Consider the following 12,665-nt stretch of genomic DNA (forward strand, 5'->3'; position numbering starts at 1 on the left):
TGGGGATTTGCCTAAGATCACAGGGTCTGGGAGTAGATGCCCTGGGAATTTACCTCCAAACCCTGGACCCTTATCCTGTGTTCTTCCTTATACAATCCCGCTTCTTAGGGTATTAATTTCAGAGTAATTTAGAATTGGTGTGTGTTCGAAATTTACTGCACTGATGGCCACTGGTGCAAGGGTTTATAAGAGGAAGGTAATCAGGAAGGCCTGCAAATCCGGTGTGCTGCTGGCTTGTGGGGCTGCCCGGCTACTGCCGGCCTGGCTGGGAGGGGCTTGGGTGGGCGCACCTCTGTGCTCAAGCCTGGGATTCCAAGATTCTCAAACAACAAATCCTGCAGACTGAGCTTCAGGTAACATGAAAGATCAGTCAATCTAAGCCACCCAGAGGAAAATGTGAACCACTCACATCCAACACCTGACTTAAAATATTTTTGGATGCTCTCTGAGATTCAATTTGCATATGGTAAAATGTACAGACTTTAGGGTATTTGTCATTTTGTGTCATTTGTCATTTTATATATTATGTCATTTTAGGGTTCAATGACAAGCATATACTCGTGTGTAATGAACACTCAAACCAAATATAAAATATTTACACCTTTGCAGTTGGCCCTCCCCTCACCACTACAGCAGGGACAACCACCTTCATGAGTTCTATTCCCATAGCTTAATTTTGTCAGTTCTTGAACTTCATGTAAATGGAAACATACAGTGTGTAGTTTTTGTGCATCCAGTTTATTTCATTCAACATGATGTCTTAATATTCCTCAACATTGTTGATGGTTTGTTCATTTTTAGTGCTGAGTAGTAACATTAAGTGAATAAACACAATTTTTTAATCCATTCTCCCAGGGCTGAACATTTGGTTTGCATCTAGAATTTTAGCTGCAATGAATAAGACACGGTGAATATTCTGGTACAAGTCTTTTTTTCTTAGAGTAAATGCCTAGAGAGGACTTGCTGGATGATGGATATGTGTATGTCTAACTTTATAGAAACTGCCATTTTTCTTTATAGGAACTGCCATTTTATATTCATTTGAGCAATGCATGAGGGTTCTGGTTACTCTGTATCCTGAAATATTTTAAGTGTCTCAAAACTGTTACCAAAAAAATCAGGTTGTAAGAGTTGTCTAAGTCTGTTCTTTATAAATCTTTTTTTTTTTCTTTCTTTAAATATTTTATTTATTTGACAGAGAGAAATCACAACTAGGCAGAGAGGCAGGCAGAGAGAGAGGAGGAAGCAGGCTCCCTGCGGAGCAGAGAGCCCGATGCAGGGCTCGATCCCAGGTCCCTGGGATCATGACCTGAGCTGAAGGCAGAGGCTTTAACCCACTGAGCCACTCAGGCGCCCCTCTAAGTCTGTTCTTATTCAAAATTGTCTTGGCTGTTTTGACTTGTCTGGAACTTTGCATTTCCATGTACAATTTTGGACCTGCTTATCAGTTTGTTTTTTTTTTTTTAACAAAAAGGCTGATTGTATTTGTTTGTGATTGCGTGGAATCTATTAAACAATTTGGGCAATGCTGGGTCTTTCAAATCTAAGAAGATGATTTATCTCTGTATTTATATAGGAATTTAATTTTTCTTAGCATATTTTCTAATTTATAGTGTAGAGATCTTTCACATTTTCTAAATTTATTCAAATGAAATTTCTTCTTAAAATTTAATTGTCAGTTGTTTCTTAATATCCTATAGAAATGTAATTGAATTTTTTGTGGGTGTCTTTTATTAGACTGAGGGCGTTCCCTTCCACTCTCAGTTAGCTGAGTATTTTTATCATGGATGTTGGATTTTGACTTAATTTTTCCCTCTATTCACTTAGCTGATCATGTGAGATTTCTTTTTTTTCTTTATGTTTATTATGTTCAGTTAGCCAGTGTATAGTGCATAATTAGTTTTTGATGTAATGTCCAATGATTCACTAGTTAAGTATAACACCCAGTGCTCATCACAGCACATGCCCTTCTCAATACCCATCACCCTCTTACCCCCTCCTCCCCCCTCCTCCCACGCTCCTCCCCTCTGAAACACCCAGATTGTTTCTTAGGGTCCAAATTCTCTCATGATTCATCTCTCTCTCTGATTTCTCCCCCTTTGGGTTTGCCTCCCTTCCCCTGTGGTCCTCTGTGCTGTTGCTTATGTTCCACATATGAGTGAAACCGTATGGCAATTGTCTTTCTCTGCTTGATTTACTTCACTTAGCATAATCCCCTCCAGTTCCATCCATGTTGATGCAAATGGTGGTTATTCATCCTTTCTGATGGCTGGATAATATTCTATCGTGTATATGTACCACATCTTCTTTATCCTTTTATCTGTTAAAGGGCATCTTGCTTCCTTCCACAGTTTGGCTATTGTGGACATTGCTGCTTTGAATATTGGGGTGCATATGCCCCTTCTTTTCACTACATCTGTATCTTTGAGGTAAATATCCAGTAGTGCAATTGCTGGGTCATAGGGAAGCTCTATTCTTAATGTCTTGAGGAACCTCCATACTGTTTCCAGAGTGACTGTACCAGCTTGCATCCCCACCAACAGAGTAAGAGAGTTTCCCTTTCCCCAAATCCTCCCCAACATTTATTGTTTCCTGTTTTGTTAATTTTTGCCATTCTAATTGGTATAAGGTGGATCTCATTGTGGTTTTGATTTGTAGTTCCCTGATGGCTAATATTGGGCATTTTTTCATGGCTCTGTTAGCCATTTGTATGTCTTTTTTGGAGAATTATCTGTTCATGTCTTCAGCCCATTTTTTGACTAGGTTATTAGTTTTTTGTGTTGAGATTGACAAGTTCTTTTTTTTTAAGATTTTATTTATTTATTTGACAGGCAGAGATCACAAGTAGACAGAGAGGCAGGTAGAGAGAGGGTGGGGGAAGCAGGCTCTCTGCTGAGCAGAGAGCCCGATGCGGGGCTTGATCTCAGGACCCTGGGATCATGACCTGAGCCGAAGGCAGTGCCTTTAACCCACTGAGCCACCCAGGCGCCCCAAGTTTGACAAGTTCTTTATAGATCTTGGATATCAGCCCTTTAACTGTAATGTCATTTGCAAAGATCTTCTCCCATTCTGTGGGCTGCCTCTTAGTTTTGTTGACTTTCCTTTGCTCTGTAGAAGCTTTTTATCTTGACAAAGTCCCAAAAGTTGATTTTTGCTTTTGTTTCACTTGCCTTTGGAGATGTGTCTTGAAAGAAATTACTGTGGCCGAGGTCAAAGAGATTACTGCTCATGTTCTCCTCTAGGATTTCAGTAGATTCCTATCTCACATTAAGATCTTTCATCCATTTTGAGATTTCTTCATTCTGTTAATGAAACAATTTACATTGATTACTTTTCAAATGCTGAGCCTAATTTGCACTCTTTGAAATCCTTTGTCATGATGTATTATAATGCTTTTATATTATTAGATACAAACTGGTAATATTTATATAAGGATTTGTGTGTTTCTTGTGAAGAATGTAATTTTCTTTCCTTTGAGATGTCCTTATTAGATTTTGGTATAAGGGTTATACTGTGCTCATAATGTGACTAGAAAGTGGTCCCTTCTCCTATATTTTCTCAAGGAGTTTTTATAAGATTGGTATTATTTCTTAAATTTGGTAGTATTTACTAAGAAGCCATCTGGACTTTTTTTTAATAGGAGGATTTTTGATTACCCTGTTAACATCCTTAACAAATATGAATCTTAAGATTAACAAGTTCTTCTCTGTCAGTTTTATTAATTTGTGCTTTTCCAGGAATTTGTCCTTTTCCTCTAATTTGTAAAATGTATCTAAATTGTTAATAATATTTCCTTATTATAATATTAATGTCTATAGGATCTGTAGTGATAACCCTTCTTATTCCTAATACAGCTTTTGGCTTTTTTTAAGGGTCGATTTTTCTAGATGTTTATTGGTTTTGATAGTCTTTTCAAATAATATACTTTTGTCTTGAATGCTTTTCTTGCATTTTTGTCCATTTTCTGTTACTGATTTAATTTCTTTATTATTTTCTCACTTCAACTTAGTTGGGAATTAATTTGCTTTCTTTTTCTAACTTCTTCTAGCTCATTGGTCTAAAACCTTTCTTTATAAAATAATAATGTATTGTTAAAAAATTTCTGCTAACTTTGTTTAGTGTATTTTAAGCTTTGTTATTTAGCACATACAGATTTTGGGTTATTATATCTTCTAGAGGAATTAAGCCTGTTATATTCATTAAATGTTTCTCTTTGTTTCTGATAAATTTTTTTTTGTCTTGAAGTCTACTTTCTTTGCTATTGTTATAATCATACCAGTTTTCTAATGCCAAGTGTTTTCCTACTCTATCTCTACCCACCCTTCTATTTTAACTGATCTGTCATTATATCAACCTACATGTGCCATTGTGAGAGTTTTATAAATAACATATGGTGAAGTCCTGGTTTTTATTCAATTTGGTAATCTTTTAATTTGGAATGCTAAACTCATTTTTATTTACTGTAATTCCTAATAAGTCTACCATTTTGCCACTTGCTCTGTTCTGTCTTTTCTCGGTTTTTCATTCCCTCTTTGTTTTTCCTAGTGAGTACATTAGGTGTCATAATGTATATCCTTATCTTGCCAGTACCCACCTTGAATTTTACCACTTTATATGTAATGTAAACTTATAAGACTATAATTCTTTCTTTTGGGGGAGGTTATTGATTTTTTTTTTTTTTTTTAGTATTTCATTTTATCTCTTCTCAACTTTTACCTGTATTTCTTTTCTTTTTCTTTTTCCCAAGAATCTGAAGTGTATGTATTTAAGCTCCTTAGGTGATTCTAGTGCACAGACAGAGTTGAGAACTACAGGAGCTTTTTGGGAAGCTTCTTAGTGTGACCTAGAAATAAACTTCACTAACAAATAAAAAGCAGCAGTATTAAATTATTATGAAAACTTAAAATGGATCAAAATAACCTGATATGAAACCTGATGATTTTTCACCTGCATGGCAAAGGAAAATAAATTTCTTCTTTGAATTTTTTGCCCAGTGTTATTTGTAACTATTACAGAGAGGCAAGTGCATCTACACAATGACTTCTTTGTTCACTATTCACAATCCATGACACAGGAAGTTAATAGACCACATAACAAAGAGTTGCCATGTATTCCACATTTATAAGTTTATATATGCACACATATATACTTGCATCTTTATGTACAACTGAAGTGCGGTATGTACAGCGTGTTTCGTTTTTCTTCAGCTCTATATATTTTTTATCTTTTTTTTTAATTTTTTATTTATTTATTTGACAGAGAGAGATGACAAGTAGATAGAGAGGCAGGCAGAGAGAGAGAGAGGGAAGCAGGCTCCCTGCTGAGCAGAGAGCCCGATGCGGGACTCGATCCCAGGACCCCGAGATCATGACCCGAGCCGAAGGCAGCGGCTTAACCCACTGAGCCACCCAGGCGCCCCATCTATATATTTTTTATCTTGATTTAAGCTTAATTTACCTTCATTTTATAAGTGCTGTGTTGCTAGTATTAGTAAACACTAAAGTTTCTCTTGATTTTAGGGAAATACCCTCCAAATGTCAACAGCAGAGAAATAGAGAGGTCACAATTCTAGCTTAAGGTTTCAATGGACGAAATGAAAGGTGATTAATGGAAATTAATCAATAAAAAATAATGGAATCCTAAAAAAAAAAAAATAATCACAGAATCCCTACCATGTACCATGCAGGGCACAGTACTGAACAGGACAGGGTCAGGTCCACGTCCCGTCGAGCTGTCAATCTAATTGACCCATGGACATACCAGATTTTCCTGACCTTCACCTCCTTTGTACCCTCTGTGGTTTCTGGCCTTGCTCAGGGTCCCCATTGTGGTTCTGTTGCTGCTTCCTCTTTGTTTCTCTCTGTATATCCCCCAATTGCAGCAAGGGGTTGACCCACTGAAAATCTGGTTATTGGGATCTTCCAGAAGAAATGCATCATCTGGAGGGAAAGAGATGGTCTGTGTTTTGAAACAAGCCTAGAGAGAAGCCACTGTTTTCTGTGACATATTCTGGCTTTCCTGTTTCTCTCTAGTTTGTAGCCCCTATATCCCCTTCTCTGACATATGAGGAAACAGTTCAGTGAAGCTGGTTGTAACATGGCAAAATCTTATACTAAGTATACCTCTCCCCACTTCACACCTATTTTATTAAAAAGGTTATCAAACATTGTTTGTAGACCCTGTCTCCAAATTCCCATGGGTATCATCGTGCTGCCAATCAATTGGCTTCAGGTTCAGGGGCTGGGTAACCTCAAGTTTGTTGAATCAGATGTTTATTCAGTGTGTTGGGTCATCCTTAAGCATAGAGAAACTCTCATAGAGTATTCTAGAACTTAAGTGTATGGTTCTGGAGTTTGGTGAGCAGGAAAAACAGACCACCAGCTAGGTCAGCTGGCCCTGCCTCTCCTCCCTTCTAATGTGACAAGACATGAATAGTTAGAGCTTCACTTCACAGTTAAAGGCAGGTAAGAGAAATGTGGGGGATAGCTTCTTCCAGTGCATATGTATTTATGTACTCAGTAACTACATGGTCCCTTGCCAGTAGGTTTAGCAGCTAAAATACAGTCACCCCGGGGCGCCTGGATGGCTCAGTGGGTTAAAGCCTCTGCCTTTGGCTCAGGTCAAGATCCCAGGAGGTCCTGGGATCGAGCCCCACGTGGGGCTCTCTGCCCAGCAGGGAGCCTGCTTCCATTCCTCTCTCTTTGCCTGCCTCTCTGCCTACTTGTGATCTCTGTCTGTCAAATAAATAAATAAAATCTTTAAAACAAAATAAAAATAAAATAAAATACAGTCACCCCAATATGAATTTTAGATATCCAATGCACAATTTTTTAGTCTAAGTATATCCCAATACTTAAACTGACAGTTATGCATTGTTTATCTGAAATTCATACTTAAATGGGTATCCTCTGTTTCTGTCTATTAAATCTGGCAACCTTGCTTTTGAGGCTAGTGCTGGAGTCAGACACGGTCCCTGCCACACAGAGCAGGCAGTGCCTTCCTTCTCTGGGATTTGGCAGTAGCAGTCGGCAAGCTCCTTGCAGGGATCCCCTTTCTTCCCAATTGCTTCCATAGGCCTGGAGACAGGGAGGACCTGTCTAGCCCTTAGTGAGCCCAGCTGCCCTCACCCTGCATCACTCACATTCTCCTGCCTTTAACAAGGAGGGGAAGGAAACTTGATGCCCTTCTCCCCACTGGCTGCTCAGGTGCTGGGTAGCAGGGCTAACTTGATGCAGTAAGGGCTGGCATGGTGAGGGCCTCTAAGAAATATGATGGGCTCCTGGGGAGCCTGCCAGGGCTTTTATCCCTACCTACCCTCTCCAGAAGTGGCAGACATGTCTCTTCCTCCCTTCATTATATGACTGGTGTGTCAGGCATCTTTCCAGGCCTTGAGGACTCAGCAGCCAACTGTCCTGCCTGAGTGGCCCATGTGACTGGGTAGGATTCCTCTTTTCTGTCTTTGGCCATGGGTACCATCCTTAGGTTTCTTATTAACATCTTCCTATGGGGCCTGGGACATCCAAGGCCTGCTCCCCACTGTTGAGTGCCGATGGTGCCCTGCATGTTTCCTGGCTTGGGGGCACCCTGGTGGGCACTTGGAGTCCGGGTCTTGCTGGACATGTACATTGCACTGCCCTTCTCAGGCCCTCTATGTTCTATCCACTGACTGTGATGGCAGAACACTTCCCGTGGTGGCCATTAATGCTCAGTAAGTGGCAGCTGTTGTTGCCTGCCTTCACCCCAGAGACTCAGGTGTCCTCCCCCCACCAATTACCACATTCTGGCAAGTGTGCCTCCCACGTGGAGATTACTCAAGGTCCTCCCTCCTTATTACCACACTTGCGCCCTCCCCGGCTCCCTTTCCTGTGCCCTGCCTTTCATATGCAGCCTGGTCCCTCATCAAATCCATCCTCCACCAGCAACCACACCTAAATACTTAACTGCTGGGACCCTCCCAGGGCCTCCCAGTAAATTCTGTACTGGATAAACTTAAGCTCCTTCCCGCCACCTTGAAGCATGTTCCTCTGCCTGGACCCTGCCAACCTCCACCCCACTCCTGTGCCTTCTTTTCTCCACATTGAGGCTCCATACTCACCCCTGCCCTGCTTTGACCTGCCTCACAAGCAACCTGCCTACCTTGCCTCCACGTTTCCTCTCTCACATCTTTGTCTTCCTTTCCCTGCCTGTTCATAGTCTCTTTTGAGATCTAATTCAGGCTGTCCCCTCCTCCAGGACACCTTCTCTGAGTCTCTCCTTGAATAAGGGGCCCCTGATAAGCTTCTTGGAGCAGCCAGACCCCTCTTATCATTGTACCATTACACTTGGTTTGTGGTTGTGAGTTCTTCGCACATAAAAACCGTGGATCCTTCATTTGGCATCTCCCCCTCTGAGAGTGCCTGGCTCTCTGCACAGGTTGCTTCAACTGACCTGAATGAAACTGCCTTGTGTCATTACATCACACTTGGCGGTGAAGCTGTTTGGAGCTTTGCTTCCAAACTTTCTGTTGGTCCCTGAAGCAGAAGTTCCATGATGTGAAGGAGTCAGTCCAAGAGCTAGCTGGCCAGGATGGCTGGTAGCTGATCCCTCTCTTGGGAATTATTTAGAGGAATTTGCTACAACAATGAATTTCCTAGCTTTCAATAATCAGTATTTTAAGTGTACCAGCCAAAAGGAGTATTTTTGGGTCTGCCTTGCCTCTTAACTTCTTCTAGGCCAAATGGGTAGCTGAGGCAGTCCAGGCTGGGTTCCCAGTCAGGAGGGGCCACAGCTCCATTGCTGTTAGCTTTCAGTTGGATTCAGTCATTATCTCTGGCGATCTCTTTTTACACAACACCTTTAAGAATAAAATTCCAACAATAACTAACACATACCCAGTTTCTTATCATGTATCACACACTATCCTTAGTCACTTCTTTAACACCACAAGACAACTCACCAAGTTTCTCTGTTTGTAATTGATGTTTCCATAACACCTAGAACCATGCCCTGCACAAAGTAAGATTTCACTCATATTTGTGCAATCAATGAATAGGCAGAATGACACCTCCTGATTTCAAAAAACTCACCAAAGTCCTGTCCTTGTCAAAGAATGGAGTTCAGGATAAGTAAGGACTTCAGATATTTCTCACCAAATGACCACCATTATCTGTGCATTGAACTGTGTTTTGAATATATTCCTGAAATCTTGTTGCCCCAAAGTCTTGCTTGCTGGTTTTATGTAAAGCAGACTTTTGTGAACTGAATCCTGCCCCCTCACTGACTTAATAGTTTTAGAGACACTCTACCTACAGTTCTTCTGAATCTTACCCTGAGGGTGGGTTCCAATAATTCCAGTGAATATTACCTGTAAACAAATACCTCACATTTCTAGAACCATTGCCTATAAAATCAACATATTTAGAAATGAGGAATAATCTTTCCACAGAATCCCTAAATCTTCATTTATCTTCTGGGTCAGTCTCAGTTTCTTCTATCAGATTTTCACAAGATATGTACCTTCTAGACTCTAACATACCTGCCTACAGAAGGCTTCTCAGTTCCTCTTTGCAAGCAGACATGGAGGTATGATAAAGAATAAGAGTCACAGGGGGCAGCTCTCTGTCTGGCAGATGGAGGCTGTCCCTCAGCAAGGCCCTTGTCCTGTGAGTTTTAAGTAAAATCACCCGCCAGCACTGCAGAGAAATCTTACCAGCCTTCTGCTAGGAGAGAGTCTCATAAGTCTTTCTTTTCTTAAAGTCTATTTCTTTCTCATTTCACACCCATTTCTTCCCTAGGGAATGTCTACGGCTGTGTGTGTGTGTGTGTGTGTGTGTGTGTGTGTGTGTGTGTGTGTGTGCGCGCGTGTGTTTTAGGGAAGTTAGCAGGGAGTCATATATATATATATATATTTTTTTTTAAGTGGTCAGCTCTGGGATTCTCTGAGAATCATGGTATGGCAGTCACAGCCCAGGACACGGCTGATGGATATATAGCGTAGACTGAGAATGAAATCAACTTTCTCACAGTATTGTTATGGACATTATTTATCATGAAAAGAGCATGACGTTTAGGACTATGGACTCCTGGGTTTGAATCCTAGTTCTGTCCTGCTCTGGGAGACCTTGACTTAGCTAGGTAACTTCAGTTGGACCTCTGTTTCCCCATCTGTAAAGTGGGGATATGCTTTTCTATTTCATGGGATTGTCAAAAAAATGAAATTAGAAGATAAATACAGAAGCTCTTTGCTTATTGAAATTGTTCAATACACTTATGTTTTTCTTCATCCAGTGCCGATTAAACAAATGACGGTTTCCCTGTTTTTCCATTTGTCCCAGCTCAGTGGTTTCTCTTATGAGGTTTGGTAGTAGACTTGCCTATTTGTTATAGCACGAGGCCCAATGCAACATCTTTTGCATGTTCAGGTTTCACTGGGCAAACAAGGATATTCAGACATTGTAAGATTTTTCTATGGATAGAAACAGGTAACTAAATACTTTGAGCCAAAACTGATTTTGTTGTTAAAGAAATGAAAAGGCAAGCCACAGAATGGGAGGCAATGTTTGCAATATGTGTATCTGACAATGGATATTATCTAGAATAGGTAGTAACACTGAAAAAACAATTCAACTAAAAATTAGATGAAGCAAGCCAATACAATATGCCCAAAAGATTTGGATGGACACTTGACAAAAGAAAATATATGAATGATCAACCAATGCACACCTGAAAAGATGCTAGATATCAGGGAAATGCAAATTCAAACCATGAGGATACACCATTATGTATCCACTAGATTGGCTAATGTTAAAAAGACAGAAAAGACCAATTATTGGCAGATGTGGAACAACTAGAAACCGCCTACATTGCAGGTAGGGATGTAAAACTGCATAACCACTCGGGAAAACTGTTTGGCAGTTTCTTAAAAGTTAAAAATATATCTACCATATGACCCAGTCACTTCTCTCCTACATATTTACTGAAGGAAAATAAAGACATATGTCTCCTCTAAGATTTTTACATGAATTTCCATAGTGTTTTCTTTGTAATAGCCCTAAACTGGAAACAAGCAAAATGTTCAACAACAGTGAATGCAAAAATGAAGTTAAATATATGCATTGCATAGAATGGAATTCTAGTCAGCAGTAAAAAGGAACAGCTACTAATCTATGCTACAGTATGGATGAATCTTAAAACAATGTGTTGATGGGAAGAAGCAAGACATAACATGCTGTATGATCTTATTTCCATAAAATGTAAACTAATCTCTAGTAACAAATAGCACGTTAGTGGTTGACGGGAGATGAGGATCAATCAAGGAAGGGAGGGACTGTAAAAAGGCATGAGACATTTTCTGGAAGGTGTTGGAAATGTTCTGTAGCTTGATTCTGGTGTTATTCTCATGGGTATGTACAGTTGTCAAAATTCATTAAATGGCATGCTTTAAATGAATGTAGTCTGTGGTAAAATAAATTATCCTCAATGATGCTGATAAGGAAAAAAGATAAATTGTTTATTTAAAGCAAAAATAGCAATGAATTTTATAACATGTAGAAGATATAGGTAGATGGATAGATAGATGTTATATAATCTCAACATTAGCGCAATGGGTGGGAGAATGAAATGGAAGTATATTGTTTTATTATTATCGGGTTCTTCGATTCTCTGAGAAGTGGTATAACATTATTGAGGGAAGAACATGTTAGGGGCAAGATGTATATTTTAGACCATAAAAATCCCTATAAAATAAAAGTAACAGTTAAAACTCTAACAGTGGAATACTAAAACCTAAGCAATTAATCAAAAGAAGACGAGAGCAGAGGAAAAAGAGAAGAAAGAACATATGGCATAAATAGAGGGAAAAATTGCAAGATAATAGTTCCAAACTCAGTCATGTTGATAATTGCCTTAGGTGTAAATGGTTTAAACACTCCTATTTAATTTGCTGATTGTCAGATGCGATAAAAGAAAAATCAAGACTGAACTAGATGCTTGTTGTAAGAAACCTACTTAAAATACAAAGACAAATAGATTAAAAGTGTGAAAATAAAACATTTACACCTTGAAACATTAACTGTAAGAGAGCTGGAGTGGATATATTAATACTAGGTAAAATAGACTTCAGAAAATAGAATATTACCAGAGATAAGGAGGAACACTTCATAATGATAAAGAAGTCCACTCATCAAAAGGTCATAACAATCTAAATGTGTGTGGACTCAGGACACCTGGGTGGCTCAGTCAGTTATGCATCTTCCTTTAGTTCAGGTTGTGATCCCAGCATTCTGGAATGAATCCCGCATCAGGCTTCTTGCTCAACCAGGATCCTGCTTCTCCCTCTGCTTCCTGTTCGCCACCGCGTGTGCTCTCTTTCTCTCTCTCTCTCTGAAAAATAAATAAAAAATAAATAAGATCTTTAAAAAAATTTTTTTTTAAATGTGTATGGACTCACAAAATAGCTCAAAATGCATGAAGCAAAAATGGAAAGTATTGAAAGGAGAAATTAACAAATCCAAAATTATAGTTGCGGACATCAGTCATTCTGAGTTATTGATATAATAAATAGTAACTGATATAAAAATTGATATAATAAACAGTAATGATATAAAAGATATGAACAACATTGCTAAGGAACTTGACTTAAAAGAAATTTATAGAGTATTCTATCCAACAACAGCAGAATGCACATT

At 39.3% G+C, this 12,665-nt stretch overlaps 1 protein-coding gene across 5 annotated transcripts in view; it reads left to right on the forward strand.

The window, feature by feature from the left end:
* The window catches only part of ACOXL (acyl-CoA oxidase like), a 356,730-nt gene that overhangs the window by 173,296 nt on the left and 170,769 nt on the right, over positions 1–12,665 (forward strand). The window lies entirely within an intron of this gene.

The sequence above is a fragment of the Meles meles genome, chromosome 15 (assembly GCF_922984935.1).
Source record: "Meles meles chromosome 15, mMelMel3.1 paternal haplotype, whole genome shotgun sequence".
Classification (NCBI taxonomy): domain Eukaryota; kingdom Metazoa; phylum Chordata; class Mammalia; order Carnivora; family Mustelidae; genus Meles; species Meles meles.